Source organism: Lacerta agilis, chromosome 10 (assembly GCF_009819535.1).
Source record: "Lacerta agilis isolate rLacAgi1 chromosome 10, rLacAgi1.pri, whole genome shotgun sequence".
In the NCBI taxonomy this organism is placed as follows: Eukaryota; Metazoa; Chordata; class Lepidosauria; order Squamata; family Lacertidae; genus Lacerta; species Lacerta agilis.
Window position 1 is genome coordinate 38,517,402 of NC_046321.1, and position 22,648 is coordinate 38,540,049.

Here is a 22,648-nt window from a genome sequence, read left to right on the forward strand (position 1 = left end):
GGTGATCCGGCACTCCCATTTCTTTAAGAACTTTCCATAGTTTGCTGTGGTCGACACAGTCAAATGCTTTTGCGTAGTCAATGAAGCAGAAGTAGATGTTTTTCTGGAACTCTCTAGCTTTCTCCATAATCCAGCGCATGTTTGCAATTTGGTAAAAAGTGTAAGGTAGCTTCCTATGTAACAAGATGATGAACTAGATGGGCCTTTGACCTGATCCAACTTATGTTGGAACTTCTTATGTTTTAATATCAAGTGCAAGATTGATACAGCTAACATAAAATGACATCTTGTACATTACTCTTCAATTGTACTATTATGGAACATTTTTGAACATGATCAATACATCTGCAAAATACTTCTGTCTGTTGCGTAACTCTCTTGTTTAGCTTTCAGAGATTTAGAATTATCCCCTATTTCAACACATTTATGCTGTATTTTTAGCAGAATAGATGCAACTAAAATGAACCAGAGTAAGCACTTATCTGTCAGTATTAACAATGACAGAGAAAAGCAGGAGGGGTGTCAGTGGTTTATTGGAACTAAATATACATCCTTCTGTGTCACAAAGTGTCAGTTGTTAAAATGATCTGCTGAATCAAGCTTGATAAAACAAGAATAATCTGCCAAGTTCAACATTTTTAATACTGCATATTAGCTGTAAAAATATCTTAGATTTTTTAGAGTTGGGGTGAAGAAATGTTGACTAATATTGACAAAGTCATCATAGACTGGGGCAAGGGTGGGTGGGAAGGTTTGAAAAAAGGCATCCTCATATCCTAGCAACAGAAACGACAAACAGAATATTGCTAATATACAATAGCATCCCCAGCTTTCACAAATTATACAGGAAGAGACATATTGCTGTACTCAATGCATGCTTTGTCTGACAAAGCCATAGCTGTAATCCATTGTGCTTGACTGTTGAGTGGTATAAAATAGTAAAAGGATAAATAGCTGAAATCTATTGAAATGTCCTCATCATGGGATAGTATTGATCCTAAGAAAAGTGTAGGGTGAGTCTTACAGACACAGTCAAGCTGACATTTAAAGAAAGCTCATGGGGCCAAGTATGACACTTGGCTAAAACTCCAAAGGACTAAGATTTCAAGGCAAACTATATCCCAAGTTGTAGAACTACTTCAGTAAAAAGCAACACAGATCTTCCAATTGACATTGTTAACTGACTACTGAAAGGTCAGATCTAGGTGCCTTACTCTCTATATTATTGTAGCAGCATAGCATTAGGCAGCATTCATCAACCTTGGGTCCCCAGATGTTGTTGGACTATTATTTATATGAATTTCATTAAATTCAGAAACCATGTGATTGTCAAATATATAATAAATAAACAAATTATTTATTTCTTCCCCCGCCCATCTGGCTGGGTTTCCCTAGCCACTCTGGACAGCTTTCAACAGAACATTAAAAACAGAATAAAACTTCAAACATTAAAAACTCCCCTAAACAACATCTGGGGGCCAAAGGTTGAAAAACACTGCAGTAGAAGGAGTTGTCATTAGTTTGCCCCAACCTACTTCTCTGCCAAGCTACTACCCTGCCTCTCAGGTTATCTGTTATTAGCTTATTAGCCCAACTATTTGCTGACTCACTTGTCCTGCAAGCTTATCAGTCTTTCATGTGACACCTAAAAACCAGTCGAGAAAGGGTCAAGGCAAGCCTTATTGGAAACAAGTTGTACAACCATAGAGGAGGTCATGTGTCTCTCTTACAAACTTCCACAGTTCAGATTAATGGGGAACATAGAACAGGAACCTGTGTGTGTGTGTGTGTGTGTGTGTGTGTGTGTGAGAGAGAGAGAGAGAGAGAGAGAGAGAGAGAGAGAGAGAGAGAGAGATTTCGTAGATTGGTTTATGACTCCCATGCTCCCAGGTTGAAGCAGTGGCACTTACTGTAACAGCAGGATCATAGTCAGAAAAGCACAGTCAAGTCAATGTAGGCTATGGAAGATCCCAGCCAGAAAAGAAAAGCATCATCTGCCAGCACCCTGGACAGGTCACTGCGGTAGGTGCTGCCTAGATGTCACCCAAGGAGAGCTGCTGTCTTAACAGCATGCAGAGGCTTTATGAAGACTGGCACCAGTTAACCCACTCCTCCAACAAGCTGTCTGTTTTTTTTTTTTTTTTAAGGGCCATTGCTTTTTTTAAAAGGGAGTGGTGAGGACTGCATTGAGCAGAGTATGTTCGAAGTCTGAGGAGTTAAGCAAAGCCTTGGAAGCAGGGGATGGTTGATTCCTCTTCCCTTCTGGGTTTTCCTCTGAATCAAGGTAAGGGAGGAATTGAGGCCTGAGAGATGCTGGGCAGGTTCCAGTGGCAGAAGGTAGACAATGAACTACTATCCAGGACCCAGGTTGTTTCAGGCTTTTGAGATCAAACCCAGCACTGAATTAGGTCTGTTGGGAACCTCTTGTGTTTGAGTAAAATGTTCCATGTGGCTTGCCCTTGTTAACAACTTGGACCACTCAGAATAATTTCCCATCTTTGTTAGTGTACAGGCTGCGGCATTGCTCTTTGTTCCTGCTCTCTTCCTAACTCTTGAGTTTCACTTAAAACATGGGGCAAACCTGGATAATAGCCAGCCATTGTGTTTTCAGAAATGGGGAATGACTGTTGCTTCTTTATCCCACAACTGTAGCTATGTAACCTGATACAGCACCTAACAGAGATTTGCTCTGCCATCTCCATCTTGGAAGTGAGCCTAGAAACTGACCTTATGGCTACAACACTGGGTCTAATTTTGTGCTTTTTATTTTTCCTCACCACCCTACCATCTAATGAAGAATTCTGAAGTACCTGGATGTCACTATTTTGCAACATTTTGGTTGGTCCTTATAATAGGACGGCCCAGTTGTGGGTTTTGGAGTGTTCATTTAAAAAAAAAAAAGGATCATCATGGCTGCTTTATCTTTTTATTAGTATTATAGAACGCTGAAGATTCTAGGTTTATTGTGAAGTAGACACCCTTCATTGTTAGACAGCAGAAAGACTTGCCTATAATAGTGTGTGCACTTGTCTTTTTGTGTCTGCCTGGTTTTGCAGGAGAAAGTTGTGTTTGTTGAATGGGCAAACTGGTGGCTATTTTAATCAAGTTTTGTGCTGTTGTGTACATGTTTTATAAATTTGTTTAAAGTGTATTACTAAGGGACAACTTGAATTAATATTCAATTATAATCTATGCTGGGCCAGCAGTTGTCAAAAAGTTCGGGGGGAGTAGGCATTGAGAGCTGTAGAAGCAAGCAATGATTCCAGCCTCTGGCAAAACAGATGGAGTTATACATGCTTGTCAGTTTGGTAAGTGAACACAAATGCATATATTTGCTTCTGATTTGCCTTATAGAGCACTGAAGCAAAGACTCTTGCCCACAGTCACATCACCCCACAAATTATAGCTTGTTTCTTAAAGAAAAGGTAGAATTATTATAGCTACCAAAATGAGTCATTGTTCCTGGTTAAACCATTCATCCACTGACCCCTACTGAACTTTCTAGCTTCAGAGGAAAGCTGATTGAATATTGCTTATACCATCTGCAAGAAAGTAAGTGTAAGATCTTGAAATTGTCCCTGCTGCCAGAGTTCACACATCAGAAGATGTACTGTTGGTGTGAGAAAGCTGCACCTTGCCTTTCTTCCTCCTGAGCCTACTTAATTTTTTTTTTTTTTTTTTTGGTGTTGAAGTGCAAGAAGGTTCTTGCACAATTGTGTCAAGCAGTATATTTAAACAAAATGTGCGTTAAAAGTACAGTAAAAATGACCATGAAATCAATCAGAAAAAAATGAGGTATCAAAATGACAGCTTAAGTGGAGCAAAAGAAAGCCTTTCTAAGCTAGAGAATAGAAGAGTGCTCTCACCAAACGTATATCTCACATCTTTCCAGGACTTGCATTATAGGTACTTAACAGCTTGGCAGGGTGAGCCAAAGAGACTTTAAACATAAATGTTTGTGTTTAATTTACTTTTTAGAATCTGCAAATCCTTTTTCCCTATAAAAACTACATTGGATAGAAAGCACTCAGAGTAGCAAAAAAACACAATGGTTTTTATGTGCAGAATGAGTCATTTGTTGTTAATATTTATATTTATATTTATGCCGTCCATCTGGCTGGGTTGCCCCAGCTACTCTGGGCGGCTCCCAGAAAAATATCAGAGCACCGCAAAACATCAAACATTAAAAACGTCTGTATACAGGGATGACTTCTAAAAGGGTGGGCGCCACTACTGAGAAGGGCCTCTGCCTGGTTCCCAGTAGCTTCACTTCTCTCAGTGGGGGAACCACCAGAAGGTCCTCAGAGCTGGACCTCAGTGTCCAGGCTGAACAATGGGAATTGAGATGCTCCTTCAGCTATACAGGGTCAAGGCTGTTTAAAGCTGTAAAGGTCAGCACCAACCCTCAGTTGTATATGCAGTGTAAAGATGCTTGAGGATTTCTGATATGAGCTCACATGATCTACACTTCCAAGGGAAGGAACACAGATCAGCAGCAAAGCAGATGTTTTCTGTCCAGAGGATCCCACTTTCAATCCCTGGCATCTCCAGGTAGGGCTTGGGAAAGACTCCATCCTGATACCTTAGGGAACTGCTGCTCATTATGACAGCCTGGATAGCTCAGTTTGTTAGAGCATGGTGCCAAATTTCATGTGGATTTTTTAAAAAAATGCCGATTATGTGGAAACAGGATGTGACAGACTTATGGGTGAGCACATATGAAAGCGGCCTGGGCTGGAAATAGCCTAATTCACCCCTCCCTTCCTCAGTGCCTCTTCATGTTTTAAATATAGAAAATTAATCAGCTTTTTTGGGGAAAGGATCGGACCTTTTGGAAGCACCTTTAAAATTGCAGTGTGATAATAAAGATCATGATGCAAGGGTAGCACAGAACAGCTGGGATACCAATTTCAATGAACATCCATTGTGTGTGTGTTGTGCATCTGATTTGATCCAAGGGCATTTTCAAGTTTAGAACTCAAATCAGAGACTGGATAGCATGGGGAAATGATATGCTACCATTTACTATGCATTTCCTTTAATGCAGTAGACATTTATAGACTTGCAAATGAAGGAGAATAAATACGCCGTCTCCTTTATTCACCAAATCAAGTGGTTCTTACTATCCCATATTGGGGGAAAGAGTTTGAAGGAGATTATTCCTGGGGCTAAAGGATTGAGGATTATCTGTTCAGTAGGAAAGGGGGGGGAACCTTTTGTTTCCTGGTGTGCACAGATGTTGCTACAGATTTTAACTCTGAATATTGCTAGCATAATTTGTGGCGCATTATATGTCTCTCACACTTCTCACAATGTAGATGAACATTGTCTTCTGAGTGTTTTGTTCTTTGGTGTTGGCATCCCAACACAAAATTAAATCACCTTTGTGGGCATACTCATAACATACCTGACAGAAGGCTGTAATTCTTTTTTTTAAGGCATGTTAACATTCCTCAATAGTATGCTGAGGGGACTCATTTCCCACTGCTCAGAAAATAAATATACAAATTTGGAAACTGCATATAAAATACTGCATGCCTATAAAACAAGAAGCTAAGTCTTGTAAATTACATTCTGTAAAATTACAAGATCCAAATGTTAAAGATAGCTGAGTTTTTCTCTCTCTTTTATGGTGTATTATCTGAGAATTAATCAGGTGGTGAGTATCAGTGAAAAGACGCACATTAGCAGACATTCAATGTGTTTTGCATGGAGTGGGGGATGGGGAAGAGGGTGGGAAGGCAGTCTACACGGGATCTATGCACATAAACAGGAATCCTCTAAAATAATACTAATATATAAGAACATAATAAAATGTCAAACATCAAAACTTCTCAATACTGGGCTGCCTTCAGATGTCTTCTAAAAGTTGTACTTATTATTTATCTCCTTGACATCTGGTGGGAAGGCATTCCACAGGGAGGGTGCCACTACCAAGGAGGCCCTCTGCCTGGTTCCCTGTAGCTTCACTTCTTGTAGTGAGGGAACCACCAGAAGGCCCTCGGAGCTAGATCTTGGTGTCCGGGCTGAATGGGCTAAAAGGTTTGTACGCATCTACTGTGCCTATAAAATACTGCATGTTGATAGGGCGGGGGGCTGTAAATTGAATGTCTGCAAAGTGCTTCATGTTCCTATGGATCACTACCTCATAATGTTCCAACCAACAAACCTAGGACCCAACCCAGGAAATACATATACAAAGGATTGCTTCCAACTAAGACAGACCCAGGGTAAATCTGCTGAAATGGACTTTGTTCATCATGATTAACTGCAGTTAATTGATTTCACTGGCTTTACTCTGAACTTGGCAAAGAGTGTGGGTCCTAACTTGGAAGCTAGTCCTCTTAAATTCAGCAGAGCTTGCTCCCAGGTAAGGTGGGTTAGGACTGCAGCCTAAGTAATAGATCCATTACAGGTCTCTTATGGAAGTGGCAAGTGCCATTGGCATTATAGCACAAGCTTGCATAGACCTGTCCCCAGTAGCTACCGGTAATTTGTGTGTCAACCTGACATGGTCTTTTGTAACCATTTGCCAAGTGTTTAAATGTAATGAGGGTGGGATTTATACATCGTTGCGGATGGAGTATGTGTTCAGGAGCCATATGTCCTCTTTTTCCAGGACACGTCCTCTTTTTCATGGGGATATAAAATGAGAGTTGTCATAGCGATCCATAGTTAGAAGTCTCCAAATATGTCCTCTTTTTTGCTCTTCAAAATATGGCAACCCTAGGACTCCAGCTGTCATACCTTCCCCCCCCCTTAAAATATGCCTGATTTTATTTTATTTGCAATATGTGATATTCAGAGGTGGTTTGTAGCCCTGAAGTAACATTTTCCTTACAAAGGGAAACAGAATAAAATGGTCTAAGGAGGGTGAGAATGAACACATTTCTCCCCAGTCTTATTCTATAATTGCAAGTGTACGGAGTTGGATAGAAATCCCTTAAAGCTTTCAGTTGACAGTAAACATCCCTTCATGTTGCTTTCCGTCTCTGCAGGGATTCTGATGAAAGACTTTATGTTGAATGTGGTATTAGAGAAACAGGTCTGGATGAGAGCATGTGCTTATTCCCCCCCCCCCCCCCGCTCCCCTCAATACACATAACCCGAAGAAACAGACTCCACAAGACATCTAAGCATCAAATTCAAACTCAGGTTCTTGTCTTTCAGACCATCTTAGGGCATCTTTATGAGAAGGCTATAAATGCCAGCATTATTTTATTTTATTTTAATAAATTTCAGACGGTGCTGTCCTGTGTTAACTTATTTTCAAGCCCACTTGTTGACATTGATTGGCAGCTTGTGCTAAACAGGATGTCTGGCAACAGGAAGAAGGGTAAATAAGCCCTGTTGACCCTGTGCTTCCAGTGCTTTTATGCTAATTTCTTTCTCCAAAAAAACAAGGAAAGGCCAGTATAGATACTAGAAAACCCCCAAACTCTTCCCTTCAGTTGTGGAGTCCTCCAGCAAACGCAGATAGGAATTTTGAAACTCATAGTGAAAGTCATTATAAACAAACTACCAGTGATTCTACACATTGTGCTTTCTATCTCCCACATCTGTAATTTGAACAGAAATCCTATATGTAAGTGTGGCTTTTAAATGGCTGAGGTTCAGTTCCTAGTTTGCACTGGCAACATTCTGAATGGACATATCCTGGCAAAATAGAGATAAAAAATGATGTACTTGTGTAATAGTTTATGCTTTAGCACATACTGTAAGTGGGGAAACCCCCTCCCCTTCCCCCCAAAATTAGATGTGTGTTCAAGCTACCCAAGCACAGCCAGTACTACCTGGTCCAGGCAGAAACACATACTCCTTTCTCTGGGTCTCAGATTGGGCCTAGAGATTATGGGTGCTGTTCAACTAACATTTACTCTGAGTGGACCAATGAGATAAATCACTATACAACTTTTAGGAGACATCTGAAGGCAGCCCTATATAGGGAAGTTTTTAATGTTTGATGTTTTATTGGAAGCAGCCCAGGTGGGGTTGTTGTTAAACATTATGACATTAGGACCATTAGCTTCAATGGATCTACTCTAAGTAAAACCTAGTTGAATGCCACCCGCAGTGTGTAGAACCAATGCACATGGGAATGTTCATGCTTATTTCTATGCTGCTCTCCGGCCAAAGGCCCCTAAAGCAACATACATACAATTAAAATACAAGTAAAACAATAGAATCAAGCTCACAGCGATCGATTTCAGCAAACCACAATACTCTTAACAATTTGCATAGCAGTGAAAGGGCAAAACAACACTCTCAATCATCGTGAAGTGCTTGATGGAAGGAAGAGTTGTAACTCGGTGGTACAGCATCTACTTTGCATATAAAAGGTCCCAGGTTCAATTTCTGGCATTTCCAGGTAGGGCTGAGAGAGACCCCAGTATGAAACCCTGGAGTTGCTGCCATTCAGTGCAGATCAGGGGTGGGGAACCTGTGGCACTCTCTTTTTCCTGCCCCACACCCCTCCATATCATAAGTGACCACAGAAGAACAAGCACACATGATAACGGTTCCTTAATTTGTTACTACATACACAAGGTGCTAAGAGGTGCTCATTGTTTAGGTCAGAACCCACCTGTGTATGCGTGCAAATGTATTCAAACCTGGCTATAAAAATTTGTGATGGATAAGTCTGAAAACAGCATCTTTATTGCTGCTGCTGTATGAATACAATAACCTTTCTCATATCTTCCTCCAATGTGGCAGCCTGGTTAAATGATTACCATCTGAATATGTTTGCAGTGGGCTTGGGGGGGGGAAAGTACAATGTGCTTAAATGCATTTGTGCACTATTTCTTTTGATGGCTCTGAAGCTATAATGGCTTTGGAGATGGGTTAGTAAGCTTGTGCACTTGTACAAAATGATTGGCAATGCTGTGACTTAGAAAGCTTCAAATTTCTGAAGTGGTATGCTTAGCGATATCGGCTGCAATCCAGTTTATAGCGTTTTCTGACCAGAGTTGTGTGCACATTTTTGCTTACTCTCACTTTGATGCTCCTTGCCAGGCATAGAGCTGCAGATAGGTTTCATTTGGGAGGATCAAAGTAACTGGTTAAAGATTTGTCCAGCCTGACACATAACATTGTCAGGCCTAACTTAGTTGGGCTACTTCCAACTGTCACCAGTTTGCAGGTGGGATTCAGTAGCATTTCAGCATTTTTGGGTTGTGCAATTAAAGTGGACTTGTTGCTCTTGTACAACACACCTGCTCCACCCCTCCCAAAAATGGACTTTGGTGGTAAGGAAAGTGGTGTGAAAATGCACTAGAAAATGTAAGGTAACAATTGTTTGATGTGATGTCATATATCCTCGCCCCATCAATAAATCAGAATTAATATGTAATCTACATTGAGCAGGTGCTTAATAGGGCTAATATGTGCCTAGCCCTGTTGTGAGCCAGCATGGTGTAGTCGTTAAGAGCGGTGGACTCGTAATCTGGTGAACTGGGTTTGCGTCTCCACTCCTCCACATGCAGCTGCTAGTAGTCCTTGGACTAGTCACACTTCTTTGAAGTCTCTCAGCCCCACTCACCTCAGAGTGTTTGTTGTGGGGGAAGAAGGGAAAGGAGAATGTTAGCCACTTTGAGATTCCTTTCGGGTAGTGATAAAGTGGGATATCAAATCCAAACTCTTCTTCTCTTCTTCTTCTTCTTCTTCTTGTGAACTTGTGTGCTCCAGTTCACTGCCTCATAGTAACCATAATTTGTCGTCATATGCAGATCAGGCCAGTGTTGTATTTGCCAGAAGCCAGAATAAGGCACAAAGCCAGGATTGAAAAATTGAGTTTCAACTGGCTCTCAATGTATGGTCCATGAACCCCCAAGGGAAGGCAAAGGTTAAGTATGAAAAACCCTAGCTCTTTACCACATCAGAATGAACACACAACACAAAAGGTAGGGAGGCATCCAGCCTCTTCTGTGGCATAGACTAGGGGGGAAGGTGGACTGGAACTCTAATTCCTCCTAGATGAATCAAATGACAAATTGGGAAGAAGATCAAGGAGGAACTGGTGTGCCAAATAGCATCCTTTTCACGGTGGCCCGCTTTTTGAAAACTGCTGTTTGTAAAAGGCTAGCATGCAGGCACAACATGCGAGAATGTATGGGGGAAATTGTACCCGGGAAGTGGGAATATGTTACTTGGTTATGTTCTGCTCTGAGAACAAGCAGATTTCTATTGTGTAACAGCTGCCATCGTGCTCTTCTTCATCCTACACGCCTGGCCACAGCTCTGTTCGAGACCTTGGCTCTTTTACACTCAGACCATTACGAGTGACATAATTGCCTTGATATTTATAGCCCTGAATTAATTAAACTCTCCCTCCACTTCCCCTGTTGTCATGAGCAGATGCCAAAGGGGAGATACTACTGATCCAGAGCAACCTTGAGCTGCATCCAGACAGAATCGGGAGCATTTTTATTTGTTATTTATATTTTTTTGCATCCCAGGCACACCCCCTGCAGAGATAGCTCTGCTGTCAGGATGCAAAGTGCCAAATGAGGGATATGCAAGCTTTATTTGCACTGTAAGCTCATCCTTGGCAAACCTTGACTCTATTCCTTTCCTTCCTCTGGATTTCAAAAAACAGAAATCAAGGTATATCCTTGGGCTGGACAGTATAGTGTGTCTCTGAAACCTACATTTTAAGGAGGGATGTGTTGGGTTTTTTTCTGAATCTAAGAAGAATTGGAATGTGCATGGGAATTATGAGTGATCTTCAACTCAGTCATACTTCAGGTAGACCCACTGAAATACATGGACAAGTCTGTTGATATTGGTGGGTCTGTTTAGAGTATGATTTAGCCGTAGTTTAGTGTAATTATAATATAATATAATATAATATAATATAATATAATATAATATAATATAATATAATATAATATACGGTAATATAATATAATATAATATAATATAATATAATATAATATAATATAATATAATATAATATAATATAATATAATATAATATATGGGACTAGCTCAACCAAAAAAAAACCCCTCAAGTAATGCATTGTGACTTTCCTTTTCCACAGTAGCCCGATTGTTTGTCATCAATTGACTGCTTGTAAAGTCAAGGATATAAATAATCTGGAGTAATTAACACTGTCAAAGGAGCACTGCCAATCCTTTAAGTCTGTAAAACCATCTTATGAAGTGCGAATCTCATTTTGTGTTTAGCACTTCAATGGCACCTCTGAGTTCTTTTTTCCTTTTCCATCCCTCCGGTTTTTTAGGGGCTGAATCTGATGCTGCCTGTAAGGCAGACAGGCCTGTACTAGAAGGACTTGGTTTTGTATTTTATTTTCTACTTCAGTAAGGACTACTTTAGCCTGGAGAAGGGAAGATAAAGGAGAGACATAATAGCTGTCCTCTCATATCTGAAAGGCTGCTGTGCAAAAGATGGAGCAGGCTTGTTCTCTGTTGTTCCAAAGGGCAGAACTAGGACTGATGGTGGAAGCTGCAAGGAAGCAGCTGATTCCTCTCACAGAGCTACAGTTTGCAGAGTAGTCCAACAACCAATCCCTCTTCCCAAGGAACTCTGAGAATTGTAGCTCTGCAAGAGAAACGAGGGGAGCTCCTAGCATCTCCCAGCACCCTTAACGAACTACAATTCCCAGGATTCTTTGAGGAATCTGTTACTGTTAATTAAGTGTAATGCTGCTTTAAATGTATGGTACAGAAGTGGCCTAGGAGAAATGGCCTAATGAAAAGAATTGTTTGAAGCTAGGGAGGCAACGGGAATCTCTCCTCCCTTTTCCAAATAACTTTAGTACATAGAATATGACTACAATGTATAAACTTGCATTTTATGCCCATTGAAGAAAAAAAATGTATTGTCTGAAATTACTTGGGTAGTTTTAGTTCCTTCTGGACTTGGAAATTTAAGTAAGGTAACAGACCATATTTATATTAGATGCATTATATCCCTTAATTAAATATTATGATTCAGGTTTTGTTTCTCTTATGATAGTGGATTAATAACTTTTGTATCATCTTTTAATCAATTGTCATGTAATATATAAAAATAAATGAAAGAAAATAAGTGTTTGACAGTGGGAAGTTAGACTGCCTCCTGGAGGTTATGGTCTCTATGTCAATGGAGATATTGAGGTGCAGGCTAGGCAGTTGACCTCGGAGATACTGTAGCTGCAAGGAGCAGGTGGCGCTGTGGTCTAAGCCACTGAACCTCTTGGGCTTGGTGATTGGAAGGTCGGTGGTTCGAATCCCCGCAACAGGGTGAGCTCCCATTGCTCTGTCCCAGCTTCTGCCAACCTACCAGTTTAAAAGCACACCAGTGCAAGTAGATAAATAGGTACTGCTGTGGCAGGAAGATAAACAGCATTTCCTTGCACTCTGGCTTCCATCACAGTATTACCACATTGTGCCAGAAGCAGTTTAGTCATGCTGGCCACATGATCCAGAAAGCTGTCTGTGGACAAGCACTGGCTCCCTTGGCATGAAGCAAGATGAGTGCCACACCCCATAGTAGCCTTTGACTGGACTTAACTGCCCAGGGGTCCTTTAACTTTTTTTTTACCTTTTTACTTTAGCTGTATCCTGCATAGCAGATCTTATATTCGGGGGGGGGGGGGTTCCAATCCAATCCTAAAGCTTTATGATACTAAAATAAGTCTCTGATCCTGTCTAGCAACTTTGCAATTTAAATTTACTTGCAATATAAATGTTTTAAGATTGTTGAGCCCAAGCAACTTGCCAGCTGTTTTTCAGTGTAGATAAAGAACCAGTGAGCAAATGGGTTAACTTGTATTCTTAAAGAAATATTTTAAGGACCGGCCTTAAAGACCAATTATTCATTTCCTTTTTTTTTCTGAACCTCTTCTTTACTTTGTGAAATAGGCTCCTAACATTTTTGAACTTTTGACATCATCAGAAGGAAGTTTGGAATGATTCCAAGTCAGATTTCTCTCCCCCCCCAGCTATTCGCCCTCCCCTCCCCCCAAAAAGTCTAGAAAAGTTTCCATGGGAAATGCATTATGATTTTGTTGTAATGCATTTCTAAATGCAGGAGCACAATGAAAGTGCAAAATAACAATTTCAAACATATTTTCATCTATTTGGGGGATTATCCATTGTGAAATAAATGCGCCCGATAGTATTTGAGGAACTGGCCTTTGAATAAGTAAAAATGGGCTATTCCATCTCTCTTATCTGTAACAACTGTGGTTACCGGCTATAAAGATAAAAGCTGCTTTTATTTACAAGAAACAGATGGCGAGTCTGATGCTTCTATACGAGGAGGTGAAGGTTTCCATTCTTTCAGCTATGTGAAAAAAGATGGGCGATAGTTGTGCAGTGGTGGTGTTTCTTGAACATTCAGCATATATTATGCCATGTTTGTATGCATGTGGCTCGTTGCGTAAGATCCCCCAAAGTAATCCAGTCACACTAAGTTGTTTTCCATGGCTTCAGTGGAATTATATGCCTTCTGGCTCTGCTTACAGATCCATAATGCTGGATACTTTTGTGGTGGAGGGACAGGAATGGGGAGGGGAATAGACACAAAGAAGTGTAAACAGAATTCTCCCGTGCACCAAGAGGAAAATAGCGTCAACTGAGGCTGCCTATTAGAGCCAACTTAGGGATGAGACAAGTCCACCCACTTTTTTTTTTTTGAAGGTGGCAAATTTGGGTGATCTTTTGTGGGTGTGGGCTGGATGCTGTCTGGAGCCAGCAGAGTTTCCCTTCCTGTCTCCTTATAAAATGTGCGGTTGCCACCAGGGCCATCTTTAGCAGATGCGGCACCGGGGTGCAAATATCTGCTCAGCGCTCCCAAATTACCATGGATAGTGGGGGGGGGGGAGCTGCACACTGCCAGACATGTGGGGTGCGCAGCTCTCACCTGTGCTGCTGCGGGAGAGCAATCCCTGCAGAGGCCTGGGAGGGAAGCCTCTGCAGCCATATAGCAGCCCCGCCAGCCATATAGTTAGTGGGGTGCAGCTTCCATCCTGAGCCTCTGCAGCGATCGCTCTCCTCCCGCGGAGGCTTGGGAGGCAAGCTGCATGCCCGCCAGCCATATGTTTGACGGGGCGCAGCTGGTGGGCGTGCAGGGGAAGGGGAGGCCGCTGGCAAAGCCATGCAGCTCCCCCACTCGCTGGGGCGCCCCTGAGAGGCCGGCGCCCTGGCGCAACAAACCACTAAGCCGTATGGGAAAGATGGCTCTGGTTGCCACCACACCAAGCAGCAATTGCAGCAGACACATAAACACATCGCCCTTGCCTCTTGGAATGCCACTAAAATACAAAGTAGTATCACTCCAAGCAGCACTGGATTTAAGATGGTGTGGGTGGCTCTCTCACACAGGGTGCCAATCCGAGGGGGCACACAACAACAACAACAATATTTATACAGGTACCTGTTGAGATGATCTATGAAAAAAGCAACTTTACCAAAAGGAATTATTGTGAAAATATTGGGGCAGAAGATATCAAATGTTATCGTCCCTCAGGGCAGCATGTTATTAAAGTCCACCGCTACCCCAAGGGGTTGAGTGTGAGAGAGGAGTCAGTATGCTGTGGTAGTTAGAGTGTCAGACTAGAACTGGGAAGACCCAAGTTCAAGTTGCTGCTTAGCTATGGAACTCACAGAGTGACATTTGGCCAGTCACAATCTCTCAGCTTAACCAAGCTGACAGGATCAAGGCAATTATGAGGGCTAATAATAAAAAATAATATTAATAATTTATTATTAATATCCCACCCATCTGGCTTGGTTTCCCTGGCTGGGTGGCTACATGAGTAAGGCAGACTACTACTACTACTACTACTACTACTAATAATAATAATAATAATAATAATAATAATAATAATAATGGCATTGATGGCTGCCATCTCTCCTGCATCTCCCTCAGAAGGACTGAGTGTCATGATGCAGCACCACTGAGAGGCAAGTCTGGGCCTATCATTGGGTGTGCTTGTGGGTGTGGGGACTGGTGGTGAAGTGTTGTGTGTACTATGCAGTCTGCATTGTGCCTCGCTAATCTAAGGGGACACTTCTTTTGCCAGTATTGAAATAAGATTTAATGGTCAATCTAGTCAGTTTCTTTACATGGAATCAGGTAGGTCACATCTTGTCCTCTGCCTGAGGAACCAGTGTTTTGTGCCAGCCCTGCTGAGTGGGGCTCAGTTTGGCTGAGCCACAACTGCTGCATGTGGTGGCAAAAGCAAACTTCAAAAGCACCACGACAAAACAGCTAGCCATGCTGAAACCAAAAATTCACACTCCCTGAGTGGTTTTGTGGACAGGAAAGTGCAAATGTGATTGGTGTATTGATGATCCATCCTCTCTGTAGAAGTTTATAATGGCCACATGGTCACTTACAGTTCTATGTGTCTATGACTCTTTTATTGGCAGAGTTCAAAATGACAACCATTTTACAAGGAATGGAAACCTGCAGTCTAAAATGTTGTAAGACTTCAGAGGAAAAGAAAAATCTGTCAAAGCTAACTGCCTGGATTGGCTTTTAATGCAAGGGATCATTTCTATGCTTTATTTGGATTCTATAATTTTCTGTTGAGCATGTTTTTGGAGCAACTGAGAGTGGGGAAAACACCTTACTCTTGTTTACTCCTTACAAGTGGACACAGCATGTGCAAGGAAGGCCACCAAACCATTGGTGCTTTATCTTACGGTCTTTTTTTCTCTTTCTGTTTAGTCATTTCAGAAGTTGATGTAGCTAATGCCACAACTTGCCTCTCTCAACTCAAGGCAGGTGTGTAGTGGGGCAGCTTTGCGATAAAGGCAAAGGACCCCTGACAGTTAAGTCCAGTCGCGAATGACTCTGGGGTTGTGGCGCTCATCTCACTTTACTGGCCGAGGGAGCCGACATTTGTCCGCAGACAGTTTTTCCGGGTCATGTGGCCAGCATGACTAAGCTGCTTCTGGCAAAACCAGAGCAGTGCACGGAAACACCGTTTACCTTCCCACCGGAGCAGTACCTATTTATCTACTTGCACTTTGATGTGCTTTTGAACTGCTAGGTTGGCAGGAGGTGGGACCAAGCAACGGGAGCTCACCCCGTCGCAGGGATTTGAACCGCCGACCTTCCAATTGGCAAGCCCTAGGCTCGGTGGTGCTGTGGTCTAAACCACAGAGCCTAGGGCTTGTCGATCAGAAGGTTGGCGGTTCAAATCCCTGCAATGGGGTGAGCTCCCGTTGCTTGGTCCCAGCTCCTGCCAACCTAGCAGTTCAAAAGCATGTCAAAGTGCAAGTAGACAAATAGGTACCGCTCCGGCAGGAAGGTAAACGGTGTTTCCATGCGCTGCTCTGGTTCGCCAGAAGCAGCTTAGTCATGCTGGCCACATGTCCCTAATGGTCAGGGGTCCCTTTACCTTTACCTAGGCTCAGTGGAGATCTGTGTGGGTCTTGTGCTGCCTGGTCAAGCTGGATATCCTACCTCCCAGATTATTTTGCAAAAGTTCATTGTCCTCCCACCCCCTATGCTGAGCAAGGATTCCCTCTCTTTCTTCTTCACTTCCTTCCTCCTCCCCCTCCTTGGCTTTCTCTGCATACCATATATTTAAAGTACTCTTATATCGCTGCAATGGTCATGGAGTATCCCAGGAACTGTCGTATGTTGAGGATGTTGGAATATGTATCTCTGTGAGGTCACAAGCAATATTTCATGGGTTTCTTTGGGGGAACCCATAAAAAAATAATTTGGTATAAGCAGGGCCGGCGCATCCATTAAGGCGAACTAGGCAGTTGCCTAGGGTGCCAAAATGGAGCTGGGGCTGGCCAGGCTTGGGCAGGGGGCGGGGCGGGCTGGGCTAGCAGCAGCTTCTCCGCTACAGCGGAGAAGGTGCTGCTTGCCTCTCCACCACCCCCACCTCCCGCTAAAGCAGGCTTTGGTGGGGGCGGGGGCGCGCCAGAAGGTGGTCTCGCCTAAGGCGCAAAAAACCCTAGCACCAGCCCTGGGTATAAGAGTACTTCAAATGCATTGTGTAGATGTGACCCTACATGTCTCTGCTCCAGTTCCTACCAGGTTAATTCTGCTCCATCATCTCACATCTACTTGTTGTCATTGCACCAGGAATTTTGATTGTTTTAATCATTGTGTGATTATAGTTAATTTTATGTGTGAAGCCCTAAAAATGTCTGCATTTTTAATTTTAATTTTTGCACGGTATGATTTATTTGGAAAGACTAAGGCCTTGTAATGAATAATGCATTCCCTTAACCTGGAGGTGTTTCAGTCACAGTCCTCTGGCATAATGGCACTTTTAAAATAGATTATTTATATTATAAAATAGCTTCCATAGCAAAACAGATTCCAGGCTCAGTATGAAACAAGAGCCTCTTAAGTACCTCTTGATATAATTACAAGGTGTCTGCTTGATTTAGACCTATTAAACGTTATTGCGCTCATGCCTAGGCTTTTCATGACCCAAAGCATATAAAAAAGGTAGTATGTGTGTCCATATGTAAATGCATAGAGTTTCTTGTGGCAGGAGTAAATCAGCTCTCAAATAGCTTTTGGTTTACTCAGGGAAGAAGACACATTTTAAGTTCACAGCAATCCTGTGCGGTAGGTTAGGCTGATGGAGCATGGCTGGCCCAAGATCCCACAATGATGAGGAGTGGGGATTTGAATGCTGGTGTCCCCAATGTTAGGCTTTAACTCTTGCACAATGCTGGCTCTCAAAAGTGACCGTATTGTTGTCCCAAATGCATTTCTCTTATATAGTCCCACATAAATAATCATCATAATTATGCAGACATAGGTACTGGAAATCCTGCTCCACCTCAGGCTGATTCAGGTGTGTAGAGAGACATTGGAACTCCCACTATTTATGGGGAACAAGGGGACTTCTATCCTCTGTGTGGATTTGCTTGCTCTGTTCTGGACTGCTGTCTCTGCTAATGAGACTAAGGCTACGTTTGTTCTTAGTTTGCGTTAGATGCAAAAATGTCCCGTTTAAATACCCTTGCAGAAACCACAGAGTCTAGGCACCAGTTTCAATTTCTTGTTATGTGGAAGTACTTTGTAATCATTTAGCAGTAAATTTCATGCTCACCTTTTGAGAGAGAGATGGTGCAATGTCTCACTTCAGACTTCTTTAGTACCCTATATAAGGCAGGAATAGCCAACCTGGTGCCCTGCAGGTGTGGTGGACGTTTTCATGGCCAACACTTGGGGCTGATGGGAACAAAAGTTCACAACAACTAGAGGAACGCCATGTTGGCTACCCCTGATTTAATACATCTTACAATACATACCTGTATGCACTTCAGCTTTCTGAGTGAGATAGGAGGACCTTCGCCATTTTAGGGTGCAGTTTTTGGCCAGTTTTTGAAGGGAGATGTGCAAATGCCCCTTTGCAGAGGCCTCTGCTCATCAGAGTCTCTTGTACAAGACGTGTACTAAGTTTTAATCTTCTAAATCATGTGGCCATAAATACCCTAAAGATTATGTTAACTCCCAGAGAATGAAATCTCTCCCTCTTTTAAAAAAAAGAAAGAAAGAAAAAGAAGCCCTGGCATTTTTATACTTTTGTGAGCCTCCTAGTATAAATTGTTAACTCTTGTACCCTGTAATATGTTTCAAAGAAAAGCACCGCAGTGTGGCATTTTAGCAGCACTGCATAGCAACTTGCCATAGCCTTCCTAAGCAGGCAGCAATATCAGGCATGGTTTCTTCCCACTCGTTTCTTCCTTTCCTTTTTATCTCGCCTGGCTGAAGTCACAAAGGGGGCCTCCAGCATCACCGATGGAAGGAGGGCACGATTGCAGAGCCAGGAAGATAATAATAGAACTGCTTCATGACAATTCCAAATTGGTTATATACAGCTTGGGACAGATGGGAGAGTGGGCACTCCGTAGCAGCTGTATGGGGGTGTATATGAAGCAGCCACATTTGGGCTTGGCTTTTTATTTGTACATGTTGCTTCTCCCCAAGGAAAATTAACCCTTGCTTCTTAATGTGCTCGAAATCGCCAACTGTGGAAAATAGCTACTTGATGCTGGGCACAGGGTTGTGGTTAGATCTCTGCAGTTGTTGAAAACACAGTGTTGAAAATACAGAGAATAAACTTTTTTTTTTTTACACTCACAGACCAGCATAAGAGAAACATATGAATAAATTAGCAGACGGGATTTAAAACAGGTAATGGTTAAAGCAAATAAGAACAAAGAAACAAGCATAGGATAAAACATGTGAATAAGAGGAGGAGATTAAACACAGATAACTGATGAATAAGAACTGATGATTAAAACAGATAAGAACTAGAGAACACGCAGTTGAAACAACTATAAGGGGTGGAGCTTGGGGAAATAATGGTCTTGCAATATGGGCCTTCTGTTTAGGACTGGTTTGTAGTCCTTCAGCGAATATCCATCATGGCAGTGCAAAATCTAGCAACTGAAGATGTAACATCTGGGTTTTCATCCTGTAGTAGTAGGGAGATGTTGAGTTGTTCTGTACATCCTGTGAATTTTTGCAGGATAGGCAGGATAAACCTGGCTCGTATGTCTATATAGTATTGGCAATTGAAAAGGGCATGTTCCGTTGTTTCCTGCTGCCCAGAACCACATGGGCATTTCCTTTCCTTGTATGGTGTCTTCCTATAACGGCCTTCCTGAATGGCTGAGGGGAGGGCCTGACAACGAGCCAGGGTGAAAGCCCTTCACTGTTTTGAGATTTCAAGGTTGGTAATACAGTGGTGCCCCGCTAGACGAATGTCTCGCTAGACGAAAAACTCGCTAGACGAACGGCATTCACTAGCAGAAGGCTGCCCTGCAAGACGAAAAAGTCAATGGGGCTTACTATTCTTTATTAATTGCAGTGAAGAGAGTACTTAGGTACTCAGTTTCAAATGTCTGCTCAGCCATTAATCTTGCCAGACGTCACCATCTCTTTGCCTTACTTATTTTGCAGGACTATTGTGAAGCATATTAAGGTTATATTGTAATTCATCCCTGGTACCTTTGGGATAGGATAGGATAGGATAGCAAATCTTGGAGTGTTCACTATTCAACACTTTATTAGATTGAGCCATAAGAAAAGAAAAGAGTGAAAAGGGAAGGGAAAAGCAGAAAACTGGAAAATAGATTGCTGTAGAGAACTCAAAACCTCTTGCCCTGGTACCAAAGTGTTTGAGTTGCCCTTGCAGCTTGTATTTTGAAAGAACTGCACTGAATCAATATTTCCCATTGGCACTCTTCCTGGAGTGCTCGCTTTCCACTCATGTTATTGCATTGTTGTTTAAAATATAATATAACCTTTACGTAAACTCTGAGCTGTATATAATGTGACTATCCAAGCCATTGCTGTGGCAAGAGGTTTTGCTGTGGTCAGAGAAGTATGTCAGAGAAGATGAGGCCCAACATAAACAAAGGGCAAGGACTTAATTTGAAATTGTGCTTTAAATGCCTCATTAATTGCATGCCATAGCAGCCAATAAATGCATTCCTATACAGAACTATATCATAGCTCAGTCAGTAGGGCATGAGACTCTTGATCTCAAGGTTGTGGGTTCGAACCCCACGTTGGGCAAAAAGAAAAGAAAAAAATTCTTAAATTGCAGGGGGTTGAACTAGATGACCCTAGTGGTCCTTTCCCACTCTACAATTCTGGGATTCTGTTAAAAGGGTTGTCTTAACCATAATGACTCCAGCACATTATGTTCCCTTGCCCCTTGTTCAACGTGCCATGGGCAAATTTGTTGGGATCAATCATACAGAAACTAGAGGGCACCCCACCAGAATTCCACCTCGCCCAAATCTTGCAGGATAAGGATACTCATACGACCCTGAAAGTGGCAAGGTTCCTGGTCGCTGTCCTTACCCAAAAGCGACACCAAGGAGCACTACAAGCTAGCTAAGGCTTAGTATGCCATTCTATTTTATTGTATTTTATTGTTACTGTGGTGTTTTAGCGGCTGTTGTTCCCAGTTGCACAAGTTGTTATCTATGTGTTTTTTACTTGTATGGGCCTATGGCTGTAAATAAAATTCTATTCTATTCTAACCATAATGACTGAAGCCTGAACTGCCCATAGACTTATGATTTTAAAGGATTCTACAATTTAAAAAACAAAAAAGTTATGAGAAAATTATTTGCGTTAGTTCTGTTCTTAGGGGGAAAGGAAACTGGCGACGAAGATATTGATGGTGATTAAAAAATATTTTGGGGGACAACTTTAGATATTCACCTTTTTATTGGAAATAAAACAGCCAATGAGTGGCTTCCATTGACTGGTCATACTCAACTTCCAGTGTACTGCTGCTTCTAGTCCTCTAGGAGTGCAGCATGCAGCCTAACATAGCACAGGGAGCAGACTGTGAAGGCCATACTTCTGCATGAGTGGACTAGGCAGGAGGAAGAGGCAAAGGTCTAGCAAGCTGGGTCACACTGTATCAAAGGGGAGGGGGAATTCAACAACTGTCCCATTTATAGCAGTATTCTTTTTACCCAAATGTCAAATGTCCCCATGGAAGTGCCCGTTTCCCCAGTTCTACAAAAACTCACTGTTAGGAATCTGGCAGCTGGTCAGTCAAGGACAGGAGAGCTTCAAGGGAGCTGTTGTTGCCTCATCCCTGGCTCAGGCCATGCAAGAGCTACTGACTGGCCTATTTTGTGATAGGGTTTTATACTCTTCCAAGGAGAAGCAGATACATAGATTGGAGATCCTCCTGGATCCAGCTTTGCTGCTTAAGACTGCATTTTTTAATCAGTGGGAAATTGCCACTGAGGAATCATTCCTGTGTAGATATGTCTAGGATTGTCCTGTAAGCCTTAGATGGTGGCTGCGGCCAGAAGTGCCCTTTCCAGCTTCACTTGGACTTGGTTTTCACAAACAACAACTAGAGTTTGCAGCCAGATTTCAGGTGGGGCTCACATGATTGAAATCTCTTCCATACGTTCCCCACCCCCATAAATATAGAAAATTAGATATTGCATAGGGGCATAGGAAGCTGCCTGATATTGAGTCCAACAGGTCCAGCAAACTCAGTGCTGTCTATATTAACTGGTAACGACCCTTCAAGTTTTCCGAAATGAGCCATTTCCACATTTACCTGGAGATTCTGTGGATTGAATTTGGGACATTTTCCATGCAAAGCATGTGCTCTAACTTCTAGCCTAGCCTCCTACCTGTTATGCTAGTTTTCTATGTAGGAATGCTTTTCCCTCGGGAGAATAGTGTGTCATGCAAGTTCTCTCCTGCAGTGATGCAGTCCAGAGACAGGTTCCCCCCCCCATTTCACTTACAAATGTAAATCTTTATAAGTAATGACTAATAAGTAGCAACAATACAGAAAATGTGAAAGTTGTGCAGAACGTTGCTAAGCTAGCAGTGAAAGTTAGAAAAGGAGGCTATGCTAGAATTTGATGACTAAGGATATTTTGTAATACTGCTTCATTTTATGTCCTGCTTTGCTTGTTATATGGAAAATATATATATAGGACAACTCACAGGTTAGCAAATTGATATATTCGTTTATTCTTTCAGTTTGAGAAAAAAGAAAATAGGAAGATTTCCCAATTGGAAATTCCCATGCGATTATTTATTTGTGCATTAGTAACAAAGTATTAAATTACATTCATTAGGGGTTTGGCCTTTGACTATCTAATTGATTTCAAATACATAAATCACTTCAAAAAATAAAGAGTGACTGGATGAA

The 22,648-nt window shown here is 42.1% G+C and overlaps 1 protein-coding gene across 13 annotated transcripts in view; it reads left to right on the forward strand.

Annotated features, from left to right (window-relative positions):
- The window catches only part of PPFIA2 (PTPRF interacting protein alpha 2), a 258,382-nt gene that overhangs the window by 98,100 nt on the left and 137,634 nt on the right, over nt 1–22,648 (forward strand). The window contains exons 1-2 of one of the 13 annotated variants that reach the window (XM_033162608.1): nt 861–1,013; nt 3,355–3,425. The exons of the other annotated variants lie outside the window; for them this stretch is intronic. The gene's annotated coding sequence lies outside the window, so the exon portion shown is untranslated. Of the gene's footprint in view, nt 1–860; nt 1,014–3,354; nt 3,426–22,648 lie in introns of those variants that run through there. 13 annotated transcript variants of the gene reach the window in all.